Raw genomic sequence first — 16,609 nt, 5'->3', positions numbered from 1 at the left:
GGCTGAATTTGCAGCAGTGCTAAAACCCACATGTCAAGATAGCTAGAGAGACAGAGCGTGGATTTAACGTAAATTGCCAGTGGGAATTCCTGGAACTCAAAGGAGTGTCTTCTAGATTATTATACAGTGAAGGGAATGTAGTATTAATCTTCACTGAAAGTTCATTTCTTCTGAGGCTGTGGAAGGGTAAAGTAAACCACATTAATAGAAAGAAGCCAGGTAACATTGAGTTACTTTTATGCAATTTTATTCTGGTGAAAGGAAGTATTAATATTTTTTCTCCCTACAATTTGTCAGAATAAAGTATTCAGAATGACAGATAATGTATTGGTACTGTAAGCATAACTATCTGTCACTTCAAACATCTTGCTTTAGTTTGAAATTTTATGACAATTCAAAAAAAGATTTGCTTCTAAAATGACTCAAGCATCTCCGTTTATGCTACCTGACACTCTGTCTATATTTAGATTATAAATACTCTATTTTCTGAAGGCCGTAAGTGGGATCTTACTTCATAATGTTGCCACTGGAGAATCAATTATTTTACAGCGTTATAGAAGGGGGTTTGATTGTGTCTGGGGAAAGTGATAGAAAGTGGTGTGAGTTCAAACTTGGGCTTATGGCCCCAGCCCAAGTGCAGCACTACATATTGATAGGGATTTGCATATACATGTAGGCACACACATACTCTTGGACTTCCTTGCCAATGACATATTACTACTTTTCAATGGCATAAGTCTGCAGTGATTATTGAATTTTTGTCTTTACCTTTTTTTTTTTCTTTCTTCCTTCTATCAATGTTTTGGGAACACTGCATTGTTCCAGTTGTAATATATCTTTTGTATCTTGGCATGTACTTATTTCTTTTATGTAGAGAGGTGAGTGTTCTCAGATTCATAGATAAGACTCCATCTTTATCATAAATGAGGACACTGCCAAATAGGTATATGCAAACAGTTATGTTGGCAGTGCCATCAGTGTGAAACATATTCAGGAAAAACAAAATTAATGCACTGGTCCATAATCACATGCAGACTGAAGCATCAATCTGCAAATTTGTTATTTGATGTGACTTCTTAATGTAAAATTAAATAATTGTGTGGACTTCCGTAGCCTGTATTCAAGTAGCACTTTGTTCAGACTGCTCTAAGTACCACTGATTTGATCTCCCATAGAGTGGATGATGGCAGTAAGTTTTCTGTTCTTTTCCTCACTTCATTAGCAAGAGATGACAGACAAAGGACGTTCCTGTTACACAGTTCAGTCACCGTTATTGCTTTCTTTTATGAGACATTTTGTTTTGCCTTAATTTTGGGGTTGGGTTTTGTGATACACAGTGAATACTGCCAAGTCTTGCATTTTAGCAATTTACTCTAGATTTATAACCTAAAAGGATTCAGCGTTTCAGAAAGATACTCACTTCTCAGTGGTATGCTTATCTCAAGAATAGAAAAATTTCCAATTTCCTTTACAATTAATTGTCCATACATTAAAAAAAAAAGAAAAGAAAGAAAAAAAAATAGTCGTCAGTATTTCCAGTGTTCTCTTTTCTTGCCTGTTTTTGTAGGTCAATCACAGATGTTGAGAGATCACTGAAGAGAGGAGGCCTATGTTTCCTCAAGCATATTGGTATCATGTTTTTGACTCCTTTCAAATACAGGGAAACTGTTTTCAATATTCAGTCAATTGCAGAGCTTTATGTGACTTTTTTTTCTTTTCCTCTGAATTTTGCATTATCAGACCACTAGTATGTAACTAACATATATGCTCATAGACTGTAAAGGGCAAAACCAGCACAGGTGATAAAAAATACAGATGCCAAATTTTAATGAATATTAAGTTAATAAATGCTCAATTTGAGGGCCTTATTCGCTGTCTTCCTTTACTGAAGTACTTCTGTGATTAAGACTCCTCTCATCAGCTTAAGTTAGGTAAACAGGGATTAACTTTACAACAGAGACTGCATCTTTTCCATCATTAATGCCACTGACAAAGCCGTGGAAGAAAAGGACATTTCAAGCTGCATCCTGTGAAATATACATGCTCAAAAGAGGGATTAAAAAAGAAAGAAAGAGAGAAAAGGAAGATATTTAAGCTGCTGTAGCCTTAGGCAGCAGCAATTTATATTCAGCAATTTTATGAGTGCTTTACTGACTTCTTTATCATTCAGTGAAAAAAAATCAATTTTAGCAAGTACTATATTGATATGCACGACAGGTATTTTTAGGACATGTCAGTGCAGCATTTCATATTAAATATCCACCTGTTCCAATATGTATTATTTAAAAAAAAATCCAAAAGGGACTCTTTCTGTGATGTGTACACAATATGCATCTCTTCAATCTGTTTCCATAATAAAGCTTTGAACTTCGAAAGGGTGTATATCAAAGTTGGTGGAAGAGGATGGTTTCGGGCATGCAAAGAAGTATTCTTTTTGTTTTGCAGAGCGTACAATAGAAACCCTTGCATGAACAGATCTCCTGCTTACATCAGCAGGAGATACATATACACTCTGTAGTGCAAAATCAGTCCTAACTTTACTGATTAACTGGAAAAGAGACCGATTTCTCTGAAAACTCTCTCAACATTTATTAAGAAAAATGAAAGGAGAATGCAAACACACAGCTTGTAGGGTAAGTCCTTCAAATACAAAAGTAGGGTATTGAGATGTTAAAAATAAAAATAATTAACGCAAATAAACAGAATCACTACCACCTAGTAATGATTTAAAATACTTTCCTCATGGGAAATATGTAAAGTGTGGCTTCTTGAAAAGTAGCTTTGCTAGTAGGGTACAATGAGTACAGTGATGGAATATGTTTTTTCCACTTGGACGTCCCAGTTCAGAAAGATTGTAAAGATTCCTATTTCTTTTGAAAAAAAAATCTGTCTTTGAGGCTTCATTGTTTTATTATTAGTCATTATTTTCTGTCAAAGCAGACTGCATGCAAGAGGCAGTAGCAGAAAGGAGGAAAATAAAATTCTGGAGCAGGTATCTGTTTTTGTATTTCACAGACAACTTGTTCATATATGAACTTCAGTAGTAACAGTTAGGGGAAACCAATATTGCAGAGGCTTCTGTAGAGGTTGCTGAATGACAAATGCCTTTTGTCTTCTACTGATTTTTGTCTTATGCACAATAAGTTGCTGGAGAAAAACAAGAATGTCATAAAGCAGGAAGGTGAGTTTGCAAATGAGGGAGTTATTTTCAATCAGAAAAGTGGAAATGGAGGGAAACAACGTTGATTTTTTTTTTTGTCCTTGTGACCACATCTAACAGCACCTTCATGCTGTGCTTAATTAACATGCCACTCATCCATTATCAGCTCTTGTTTATTATTGATTTGAAATTTTTCTGTTTCACTGGGAGCAAGTTAATACAAATAAATCTTCGCAACATCTGCAGATGAAGACTCTTGAATTTTTACTGTAATAATAGGAAAAGTATCTCATGTTAAGTATTTTTATCAAGGCAACATTAACTCTTCCTTTCAAGAAGTTACTGAGCCCCTATGAAATGTGTTTGCAGTTAGAGGACCTCTGTTTGCTGATCTCTTTCTAAATATTTTAGGCACTGCTTATACTTAACTATTTTTTTGAGGAGATTCAATGTATATGCCATTGAAGGAGAATAATTCTATGATTTTAATTTTAGTGTCAGTATGTAGTGCATATGAGATTATCCTTGGAAGTGATTAGTTTCATCATCTGTATAATGAAGGTGATTCAGCTTTCCTATTTATGGATGGTGGGTTGTTACATGATAAAAATTGGGAGTGGATTTATAAATAGGAATGAAGGCCATGTACTGAGGAGGTAGCTGCATACCTGTGCAGCCCTGAAGACAAATGACAGCTTGTTTTCCTTCTCAGAGTAGGTGCTATTTTCTTAATAACTTCAATTTTCTTCAGCAAAATCTAGACTAGGTTATGATTTATGGAAACATTCAGATTCGTTTTGAACTCATCACTGTGTTTGCCCTGTGGACTCATTGTGAGTTACACATCCAAACTTTGAGTGCTGCTGAATCTTGATTAGATACATCTCTATTTTTTAATTTTGTCTTTTCTCTTTAATGATTGCAGATTTTTGTTTGTGGAAAGTTATTCACTACTTGCTGCTTTTATATTCAGTCTAATTGAGATGAAAGACTTTGTATCCATAATTACCATTCCCTTGAGATTATTCAGGATAATTGTTCATAGGTGATTTAAGCGTTAGATTTTCAGATTAGACAACAAACTGTTTAATTTGATCTGCATAATGTAGCAGTTTTTGAAGACAAGTTTTCTACACGCAAATTTCACTAAACACATACTGATCGTTGGCATCTAAGAGAGTCTTTCAGTGCTTGTCCTATTCATTTGCTAGTATTTTGGCAATTATTTCTGTGAGTTTGGGTTGCTGTAGAAAATGAGGCCTGTTCTATAAACGAACACTACAGGTAGAGGTTTTAGTCTTTTAAAAAATTCTTTATAAACTGTCCTTAGAAACTAAAATATTTCAGCCAGTAAGGTCACAGTAGACTGTGAACTCCACTGGTAAGTTCACTTTAGTGAATGCCCTATGAAGTTCACTGCAGAAATGACTTGCATTCTGCATTACTACAGGAATGACTTGCAATCTGGTTTACTCTAGGATGCTGTATTTTTTTAAACAGTTCCATATACAGTGACTCATTTCCCTGCTAGACATTGGATGAAGTGTCATTAAACAATAATTATGTTGGAATTATCCCAAGCCATGTCTAATTTTGTCATATACTTGAGTTAATTTTTTCCATTTTGCACATCAATACAGTTTAAAAAGGTTATAATTTAAAGACAAATACAATATTTCAGATTACTTGTATGAATTATTTTGCTTTACATTTTCTATTGTCACTTTAATGCCAACTTATTTATGGATACTCCTCCATCTTTTCCACACTACATACTAATATATTTAAAAACCTTAGGACACTTATTATCTTGCCATGAAATGATCAGTATTCTGTTTGTCTTTGGAAAAGTATTTTCTGCATCATTTTCTGATCTGTGGTTTTTCTTTGTATAATAGTAACATATAGGATGGTCATAAGCTTAGTTACAGTGGCTATTAAAAAATATTGCGTTTTCCTTTCTTTCTGCTATCACTTCTGCACTTATCACTTCTGCGAGTTCTTAGGAAAAATAATTTGGTTGTACTGATGAAAGTATGTACTTCACGACTGTACTCAACATATGCCCTTCACAACTGCTTTTGTTGCTGCAGGTATGTCATACGTGTATAAGAACAATAGCAGACTGTTTCTTATTCACAGGTCATTCTTAGTACAAGATGTAATGTGAACAGGACAGGCATGCAGAAACAAAAATATTCTTTGGTTTTACGGCCAGATACTTCTTAAATTTGCTTTTCTTTTTGTGAAAATGCAATTCATTTTTCTTCTTAAAAAACAAGCACAAAAACAAAAAAGACCCACAAAAAGTAGACAAAAAAAATTGCAGTTAATGGGTTCCGATTTTTTTTCTTACAGATGAATCGCATCACTACTTTAAGAAGACATTTCTTATTTAATTTAAGCAAAACAGAAGAGATCAGACTAAACAGAAAAATGAAATCTTTAAGTATTCTATTACTGAGAAAGAATACTCAAAATATTCAGGGCAGAATGTAATTTTCTTGGGTCACAGCAACGGTGATATGGCAGAGATTTTGTTATTTGCATAGGGTGAAAAGAACCATGTATTCCTTCATATCTGAATTAAAAAAAAAAATCTACATCTGGTCAACTTTTATTAGAGCTTAATCCACTTCCCACTGAAATCAATGAGTCTTTCTCATGATTTTAATGGAAACTGAATAAATATTCTTGCCAAGACATGTGATGCTACAAGGCCAGTACATAAAGCAAATGGTAATTAATGACTCTGAAAACAGAAAATGTTCCTGAATTCTTCAATTAGTTCTTTGAAATATTTCCTATGTAAAAAGTAAAAACAATATTTTAGAAAAATAATTTAGATAATAACTTTGATTTAAAAAAATAAATTGTAAGTTAGTTTTTTTTATAAACAGGACTATCCAATTCAATCAATAAGCTTCAGTGTCTGATTTTAAAAGCACACAGTGTTTTTCAAAAGAAATTGCATTCAGCAAATCTTTAAAGTCTGAAAAGCTGATGTATTTATTTATTTTTATGGAGATGAGAGGCTGCCACAATGCTTCTTGTCATTAGAGCTATATAGAATTCTTGATTGAATAAAACATAATTGAGAATGTTTAGATCAAAAAAGAATACATGATGTAAAAATTTTATTAAAGAAGTTACAGACTTAGTGTTCTTAACCAAAAGAAGATTAAAAAGGAGATTTGAGGGTAAAATTGCTGCTCTACCAAATGGGTGCTGATGGTAGTTCTCTAAAAGAACCTTACTTTTCCATGCAGTTCTGGGCAGATTGGAAGAAACAATTCAATCTTTCTGTAGGTATCCGCTTTATAGCTTCAGTGATGAATACTAAATTCTGAAGTTGACCAATTCTTCCCTGAAATTAGATCATGTTAGTTTTCAGATGGAAGTAGGCATGATGTGAAAATTTTCTCTCAGAAAACATCTACTTTCTATAAAAAACAAAGCTAATAAATGCAGTGCTTATAAATAAATAAATCGGGGCTTATGGTACCATTTGGAGTTGGATTGCCTGACTGAAAGAGAATTTCTCTGTAGATGATTTCTGTTTAAATACTTGTCTCATGTGGTCTCTACCTGAAGAGTGAAAAAGAAGGTAGTTGTTTATTATAAATATCTCAGCTTTGCTTGTAGCTTGATTTTTGAATCGATTACTGTGCTTTAGGAATTTGTAACCATTCTCCTGTGAAATATAAACCTGCATCTTTGTGATAGTTTTTTGAAATATATTATTGTACACAGGTAACACAATAATAATTCTTTCCTTTTGCTGTAGCATCTTTCAGAGATTTTATAGCATGTTGCAATTAAACCACCTTACGTTCCTTTAAAGCATTTGGTATTACATGTATTTTAGAAGGAGAAAATAAGCTCTGACTTTAGTTTCACAAGCGGTAAATGGAAGAATGTGAAATAAAGACATGAGTTTCTGCACTTCAGTTCTTTTGAGCACACAGAAGAGATTTAGGGAAACCAGGAAGAGGCCTCAGGCAGTATGCTGAAAGCTAAGCAATTACTGAGAGCTGTGTATCAGCTGTACAGTAATGAACAATTCAGAATAGTTAGTGAACAGCTAAGCAATAAGAAGTTTGGTGTCTAGCATAAGTTGCTTGTCCCCTTTCCTTCTGTAGTTATGAAGAGAAAGACTTCTGGTCTCATGCTTTCCTATCTCTCTCAGACTGTACTTAGAATCTATGCAACTGGCCTGTGAGAGGTGAACCAGTGCCATGCTTGAGGAGATTAAGGCTGAGTATTCTGTGCTACATATAAATGAAGACAAATAAACTGCAAATCCCTTCAGTTAAAAATACTACTTAAGAAAAGAAGACCTGTGGTTTGTGTGGGGCATATTCTCACTTTGCAAACTATCTCTTAAATTGGGCTAAGGGTTCTAATAAAAGCTTCATGTGCTTACGACATTGAAGAACTCCTCTAGCTGTGCCATCCCTGTTGTTTGGTGACACCTTTGTGCAAAAGTCAATTACGGAACTTCTAGTAATGTTTTACATTGAAGTGACCCCTTGAGGAATCCTGCTACACCAGTGTAACTGATACGACTTCATAAAACAAAGTTCATGGGATTAGAGAGATGTCACACTCAGACTGGGACCAGTTTGTGGAACTAGGAACTCTTCAGTATATAAAGAGGAACAAAATTTTATTATTTTTATTAGTTGTTTGAGAAGTGAACTGTGTCCTAAGGAAGCCTAAGATAGCTGCCTCCTATAAGAATTAATTATGATTTAAAATAAAAAATAAAGAAGGTCAAGAACTGAAGGAACTTTCAGACCAAGCCGAAGAGTGGCAAAGTTAAGTTCCAAAGTCAGGATGTAACAGAAGATAAAGAAGTTCAACTTGTTGGCTTTCAGAGAACCAGCTCCCAGATTTCAAGGTGACGTGAGGCTGAGCAATGTATTGTCATTGTATTAATTTTAGAGTTGGATGTAGATGGTCTCTTAGTATTACCCAGTGTATAATCTAGTGGCTTGTTTTGAAATTCAAATACTGCTTCCTTAAATCTTCCTCTATAGCTTGAATATACCTAACACTGGGATTTCATAATCTTTCCAATTTACCATTGAACTTTTCAAGAGTTTTATTTACAGAATTTGTAACTGTGTTCAGCTACTTGTATAATATGGTCAAAGGTACTCTGGGCAACCTGGTCTAGTGGCTGGCGACCCTGCACACAGCAGGGGGGTGGAAACTAGATGGTCATTATGGTCCTTTTCAACCCAGGCCATTCTATGATTCTGTGAAAGGTACAGGTCTTATTCATGTGAGTACTCCTCAAACTGTCACTGTAACTATTTGCCTGAGGAGAGAAGTGAAAGGTTTCCAAAACATGGATTTAGAGACTGATCTTGGTTTCTGCAGATATGCCTGGACTGCCAGTGGGAGATTCAAAACCACACTTGACACTGTAAGTACTCAAATGCCTTTATAAATCAGCTAATTTTGGTCCATTATGCACTGTGTTCTAATGATGCTGCTTATACTCTAAGATGTTTATTTAAAAGGAGGGTAACATGCATATTTAAAACTATATATTTGGGATTAAATTCTTATAGCATTGTCCAAAAATTGGATAATGTTTTTACTGCAGCTGTAGCCTTAGCCCTCTATCTCAGTCTCTAAGTTAAGGTGGTGCATGTTACATTTCATTGTGCTCTACAGTATTAATTGAAAATAAACAGCCATTACATTAGTAACCTTTCAATTCTAATGACTTGTTCTGGGTCCTGATAAAACAAAGGCAAATGACTGGATTATGTCAAAATAATCTGTATCAAAGAAATTATTGACTATTGCTTGATATTCCCCTATACAATACAGTGACATGAAAGAACCCACTAAGCTGAAAAAGAGACAGAGCATCTATGACTGGAAGAGCATGAAAAAATTGCAAAGGCTAAAAGGCTAAAAATGTTTCCACTCTATTCAGTGTGAACCATTAAATGAACTTAAAAGTTCTCTTTATGCTTAAAGAACGTAACAGATGATAAAGTACAGTAAGTAAGTGTGCAGTAGCAAATAGAGTACCTCACCAAAGAAGTGAAAGGTCACTGCTAAGAGCAGCTACATTTTTTTCATGTGCGAAATGCACAAACAATTTATTTTTCTAGGTATGCTGAGATTACAGTATATTGTGCTGAACTTACGTGGGTAATGATATAAAAGATTTTTATGAAAAACCGTATTAAATATATATTGAATATAGCTACAGGGCAAGAGCTGCCGTTTCCTTCAGGGATTTGTAGCAGTGGTTGCTATGGCATCATTCTGCTACTGTTGTTAACAGCAGCTGGTTATCTTAAGCCATTTTCCAGATGCTGAATTCCCTTAAGCTGGTGGCAGTACACACCTGGAGTAATACTAAAGAAGTTAATTTATCAGTTAGTAGCAACTAGGATACTCTGGATGTGATTCTGAACAATTTTGCTTTCTAGTAAAATTTGTAATCTGTGTTCTGAAATGTTATCATTCAACTAGAGTAAAAGTGTAACTTTGATGTCTCATGTTAATCATCATCACACAGTAGGAAAATGAACTATATCTACTTATAAAAGAAATGAGAGACACATGAAGGGAAACTGCTCAGTTCTTAAAATTCTCAAATATTCTACTCTGAAAAGTTCCTTCTTTGCTTAGTAACAGTTGCTTTTGCCCTTGCTGTTTGTGTCGTGTGGATTCCTATATTGCTCAGGAAAGAGGAGAATAACTAATACAGAGCTGTGAGATGGAACTGCAGAAATCCTCAGATTATTTTTGTTCTTCCTTTCACTCTGGAATAGCAAGAGATAAACAAAGAGAGCATTTAACTTAAGTGCTTTTCTAAATCTTCTTTAATATCATTAACCCAGGGACATGATAGTAACTTAGTGTAAGAATTCTATCATGTCACTTCCTCTTCCTATTTCAGAACAGATTTATTTTTTTGAGGGAAGACTGGGTTATCACAAAATTCTTTTCTCTCTTAAAGAAATTTTAAAAAACATAAGTAAAGTGAATCTTAAATGTTTTTGTCAGTGTTGCAGTCTTGTATTTCCCAAAATATTAAAAAAAAAGGTAAATAAATTCAAATAAAATAAAAAGAATTTACAGACTTTATGAAAGCTTTTTGTGTCTGTAGGGATGTTCAACTACCAGAGAACAGAAGATTATAATTTTAATGACTCTAACTTTAAAGCAAGACATGCTTGTTAGTGTAAGTTAATAAGTAAGCATTATGAATTTCAATTTTATTAAGGGAAGGCTGAAATTTCAAAAATTTGAAAAAAACTTTAGGTTCTGGGACATGTTTTAGAGACGTTATGGGTTAGATAAGTTGGTGTTCTTGGGAAATAAGCTTAACTTATCGTAGATTGCTATATTATGTAGGAGGTGGTACATTTTGTGCTTCAGTAGGTGGAAGATTCATTTTCAACACTTTTTTTTGTTAATTTATCATTTTTCCTGTTTCTAGTGCATTTTGAAGTTTGAATTCCATTAAAATCAAGAGAAAAACTGTATTTTTTTTTCTGAGGAACCAAAATTATGTTCAGACTTCTTGTGGCTCACCTAAAACTGTGGTAGCTACTTGCATTGTAGCTAGGTACTTGGATAGTAGCCAGTCTGCCACTTTATAATGAAAATATTTTATGTGGTAGTTTTACGAATTACAGAGTCAGAGCTAATATATATTTTATATGTATACACACGTGTGTATGTAATTACATAAATGAATTCAACTGAAAAAAAGGATAATTTTAAACTATTAATAATAATTTAATAAGACTGAATTTTGCATGCTTTCCATCTTGTCTGTAACAGCTGAAGTTAAAATCTCCCAGACTTTCACAGGGAGCCCATGGTTTCCATGTTTTCTTGTCTTTTCATTATTTTTTTTTTCACCTCTTGCTTTTAGAATGTACCTTAGCGGAAGTAGCTCACACTAGGTCTTCCCAAGACTGATAACGTTCCTGATTGCTTCGTAACTGAAAAATTGTCACTCCCTAATACCAGTTTTGTCTTCTTTTTAATGAATTTGTGGAATGGATAGAGTTTTCTGAAATGCAATGATCTTTTCATTTTTCCTTGAGTCAAGTGGTCTATTAAGACAATTCTTCCTATTGTCAGAGAGATTTAATTATTTGTGCTTTTTGCTGAAACTGCTCTGTGTTCTGTCTGGAGGAATTATCATCTCACACACAAATGTGTAAAAAGTATCTGATGTTTGTACTTTCAGTTGAACTCTGGGGAACGAGTGCTACGCTAGTTCCAAATGGAGCTGTAGTCCTGCTTATGACACAGAAGCCTGGTGCTGGGAGTTAGTAGGGCTGAGGTAAACAGAGCAATGCAAATCTCAAGGGATGCTGAGATACAAATTAAGCAAGAAAGATTTTGAAAACGTGCATTACATTGCATCTTACACCATTCACCACACCTCTCTTCTTCCTCTGTTCTACTTCTGAAAAGAAATTTGATGTGACTTCCTTTCAGGAAGAACAGAACTTCCTCTGTGATACAGGAAAAGCTTTCCATGGAAAAGACTCAAATAGGAAATCTAATAATAACACATTCCCTAAGGAAATCTGCCACCTTAGACTGTGTGCCTGATAGGGAGCAAGTGAACAACTGAAATATTTATTCCCTGTACAAAATGTATGTGCGCACGTGTGTGGTGACAAGACACAATGCATTGTGACAGTTAATTTTATTCTAGGTCATTCACATGACAGATAAAATGATTTCTATAATTATTCTTAGGTATAAGACTCAAAGTCAGTTCTGTTAATGCACATACTTGGTTTTTTAGGCATAAATTCATTTAGATATCTTATTTAAACATCCCTCTGGGAAAACAAACAAACAAAAAAAAACAATAAAAAAGCCACAATAAAACAGTGGAAGTCAGAAGTGATTGAGTGGATGAGCTGCAGCTGTATTGCTTCTAGGCCAAGGAAAAAGGCAAGTACAACTGGCTGGTTTTTATTTGAAATATCTTACTTGCAGTGAAATTTTATTGCAAGGCTACATAATCAGACGTGCTATTCTTGTAGCTAAATTAACTCTTGTTTTACTTCTAAGATAAACTAAGACCATTATCATTTCATACTCAGGAGTTGGTGAAAATTTATATATATGATAGTTTGAGAACCAAAATATACATTAACCATACCAGTGATAAAATATTACTTCTCATTATCACTGATTGTGACTAGAAATAGATGAATAGTTAGAAATACTGATAAAGAAAATATTGCCTATAGAACTATGCTTTATTTTATTTTTTGTATTTTAGAGTATGGAGTATTTCCAAAAATATCTAACGTCATTAGTAAGATAAGTAAGAAAAATATCTGTCGTTTGCTGAAAATAGAAGAGGCTTAATTTTATTCTATATTTACAATGTAGAAATAATACAGTTTTATTATCCATTCAGAGGAAATTCTACCCATCTTTCATGAATTTTTTTTCTCTTTCTCAGTGTTCAGTGTGTCTTTAATCATACAGTTTTCGTTTTCCAGCTGGAGCAGTTTATTTTTTATTCCAGCATCGAAGTCAGCTGGGGTGTTTGGTGAATGGTTGAACCTAACTCAGTGGCATATAGGTCTACAGAAAAAGGTTTTTGCAACTTATATACTTGAGAAAGAAGATATGACCAAAAAAATTAACCTAATCATCTATCAAAGGTGTTAACACATCCAGTGGCTTTATTTCTCAGTGAAGCAAAATGAGAGAGATGGAAGTGAGTGATGGGGATTTTGGTTGTTTCCCGGGAATATTGATTTGTGACTTATTTTTGCAAAGAATCTAATTTGTCTGAGGTGCAGAAGAGCTGATACAAAAAGCAGTGAGGAAAATGCATTCCTGGTTTAATTCTGTATCAGAACTTGGCTTGATGCATTTGATAACGTTACAACTCTTGAAAAGTTATTGCAAGGAAAAACTGGAAATGAAGAGAAAAAAATTTACTTATCTCAATGGACTTTTCACATAATAACAAGTTAGAAGTTAGTATTTTTCCTTTGATCTGTCTTTGCTCAGGCACAGAAAACACACCCTGTACTAGCATGCCAGAATGATGGATAGCATAAAGCATGATCTGTGTGCTTGAGACTAAATGAGTACCGATGCTCAGAGTTAGTCCAGATGCTGCAGAAATCTGAACCCTTCAGAAAAACTAAGTATATGTCATCATCGTTGTCATTAAAAGCCTTACAATCTTTTGAGGTGTGAGTTTGTTTGGCATACTCTCATACTCCTCACTTCTGTGTTGTTTGTCTATGTGAACACTTGTAAACACAATTAAAAAAAAAATCAAACAGAGGTAAAATACAGGCAAAGTCTAATACAGATGAGACAACGCTATGGGAGAAATATAAAGAAATCTATTAGTAGTATACCTAGAAACTTCTGTTATCTGTAGCTTATTATAGGAAGGATAAGGTAGATCTAATTTGTTTGAAGTATGTTATTATTAAGGTAAGTGCTGTAAGATGAGTTACATAATTCTAATGCAAATTAGTAGCTGAAAAATGGCAAAAAATACTGCCTTCGATCTCTTACTGCTTGGTGTAAAAGTAGCCAAATTGGACTAAGTCATACCAGTGCACTTGGCTTTGCAAAGTTCAGGTAGAGTGCTTTGGTTCAGAAATCAGCAACTGGATAGAAAAAATAATGTAAAAGCATATCTTTGCAAAAATTCCCTCCTCTCCAATACTTGGTTATTAAAGTGTTTTGCTATTAAAATCTCCAAATAGGTCCTCAAATAAAGTGAATGCTTTTAAGATATGCCAGCTTCCAACCTGAACATGGGCAGCTCTGGGGCCGGGAAGGCTCTGAGTCCAAAATATTTCCGTTTTCTGTGGCTGTTGGACAGGTATGGATTCTGTATTAATAAATGCAACAGATATGACATCTGTTCAATTATGGTAACATATTTGAGATGTGAAAACACTCTTCAAAACTGGACTAAGAATGGTGATTAATTACGCACATGGAACCAGACAGACATGGATTAAATAGTATGGTTGATTTGTTTCTTAGTGTGGGCCGAGTGAGGAATTGAGGGAAACTGCAGTTATTCATTATGGGGTTCGTATTACTTGCATAGAATTACAGGCAACATTTATTTATTTAGTCCTTAATTTAGGACTTTTTAAAAAATTAAATTAATTAAATTAATTTTTTTAACATTAATTTAGAAACATTATTTACTTAGTCCTTTGAAAGCCAAAGTTATGAAAGACTGACCATTATCAATCTTACAGTCTTTTATCCTGAAATTATTTGACAAAGCTCAAAAAAACTACAACTGTTTTTAATGCATAAAAAACGGACAACTGAGATGTCAGATTTTGAATCTATTATTTTTTAAATCTTTGATTTTAATTGGTATCTCTTCAAATATGCATTGCACAAAGTGTTTGTACTAATTTGTTAATTTTGAGAATATTCATGATCATAGACATGGACATTCTAAAATGCATCTCTAACTGAAGAATTTATTGACCTTGTTTCATCTTCTTCTTAATACTTGTATACAATGACTCGATCTTAGAGACATTTTGGATTAATCTAATTTCTTTAGATTCCATGGTCTTTATCTGTTACAGAATCTTTGCTAGTTTTTTAGAAATGAATGAGAGTACACAAGGTCCTGTTTACCTCTGAGGTAGTAGCAATATCAAAAGATGAAGAGCCCTCCTTTTCTTATGTTTTGTCTAGAGAATGTGTAAATTGATAGGATAACTTTGTATCTACAACGTGTAGGTATAATGTATGTATATTTGAATATATTATTTGTTATGTGATCGTAAAGGAATATAAGCATACAAGAATACTAGGTTTCCCCTAGAGTTTCTTAGCTTAAAATTCTTGAGACCAGTATGTCATGCATCCTGGTTAAAATCCTGAAAAGAGTAAACACATCATTTTGGGGATTTTTTTTTTTTGTATATTTCTATCAAGAATGGAAGGTTATTCTTTTACATTTTGTTGCCATGTGACAGATGGCAGCAGAGGGGCAGTCTGATAAAATGGCCTCTGATATGGAAGTGTGTATGAAGCAAAGGTGAATTTTCTCTATGCAGAAAAAATGGCACCCACTGACATTCATCAGTGTTTGGTGAACGTTTATGGAGACCGGAGGGTGGATGTGAATGCGGTGAGGCAGCACTGGTGACAGCAGGCCACCTCTGCTAGTGCATGCTGTTATGAGTGTGGCATGCAAGCTCTTGTTCACAGCTGGCAAAAATAAATAGCTAATGATGTTGACTGTTGAACAACTGTGTTTTGTGGCTGAGGATTTTGCTTTATCATCTAGTGTTATTGTGCTCTTTGTATCTGTTGTGGTTTCCATGGAAATAAATAGGAGGCATTAGTTTCAGATCAAACGATGTAGTTACAAAAAATTGAGAAACTTGGTACCGGAGGTCTTTTGTGGCTGTCATGGCTTGAGGATCACTGAAAGTACTCCAAAAGACTAAGTCACCTAGGCTCAGATTTTTTAGCAGGCTGTCTTGTCTGTTACATCAAGTTCACCACTATCAGATATGAAATATCTCAAATTGTGAACTTTAGATCAGATCTGGAATTTTATTAAAATACTGTTACTCTGCCTGTAGAAAATTCCTATAGATTTAACATTTTAGGTCTATCGTTAGGAAAGGTATTAACTGGAAGCACTCTGAATTTTTGTTAGAATCATTGTAAGTTGAAAAGAGTTAGGTTAAATAAAGCTGATAGGAAAGAGTGTTAGGTGCATCCCTATATAGAGAGGAAAATCTGTCTGATAGAGACAAGAAGTTCATTATGTCTTTCTTTTGTACAAAACTGTAAACGTGTAAATACAAAAACTGGGGAATGGATGGAGGGGAAAACATTATCACTTAAGGAAATTATAAATAAGTGGGCTTGCACTTCTAATGCATGCCGGATATGACTAACTGTTGTATTTCCCAGACATTTTTATCTTTGATTATGTAACTGCACATTATAGCAAAATTGCTGTTCACTTCAGTGTACAAGTCTGCTTTGGTATAGCCTGTAAAACTGTTAATTCTGGAGAAACTACCTGGTCGCATATTTTCAGTTTCAGGTTATTTCATTATAGCTGCTTTTGAGAATGGCGAAATTCTGCCGTATTAGACCATTTGTAAGTAATAGAAAAATGTTTTAAAGATTTGTGCTAGTGAAATAATTTTCTGTTTTTGCATAACAACTCAAAGAAAATGCTGTGAATAGAATATTTTGCAATCTATGTGTCTGCTCATAGATGGCTGACGGTTCCCTTAAATAAGTCTGATAAGTCACAGTTCATTTTTTATATGTGTGCTCCAATTCTTGCAGGAATAAATAAAACATTTCTGCCAAACTACTTTGTAATGGCAGGTCTAAAACTTAGGACTTTCCAGAAGTGCAGCGCAGTATGTATCCTTATGGCTTTGGATT

The 16,609-nt window shown here is 34.2% G+C and overlaps 1 long non-coding RNA gene across 3 annotated transcripts in view; it reads left to right on the top strand.

The window, feature by feature from the left end:
• The window catches only part of LOC110402465, an 87,787-nt gene that overhangs the window by 45,509 nt on the left and 25,669 nt on the right, over positions 1 to 16,609 (top strand). For all 3 annotated transcript variants that reach the window (XR_002441103.1, XR_002441104.1, XR_002441102.1), the window contains one exon: positions 8,549 to 8,594. This is a non-coding gene — a long non-coding RNA (uncharacterized LOC110402465). The remainder of the gene's footprint in view (positions 1 to 8,548; positions 8,595 to 16,609) is intronic.

The sequence above is a fragment of the Numida meleagris genome, chromosome 7 (assembly GCF_002078875.1).
Source record: "Numida meleagris isolate 19003 breed g44 Domestic line chromosome 7, NumMel1.0, whole genome shotgun sequence".
Taxonomy (NCBI): domain Eukaryota; kingdom Metazoa; phylum Chordata; class Aves; order Galliformes; family Numididae; genus Numida; species Numida meleagris.
The sequence above is the reverse complement of the archived record's forward strand: the minus strand, read 5'-3'. Positions and strand labels throughout refer to the sequence as shown.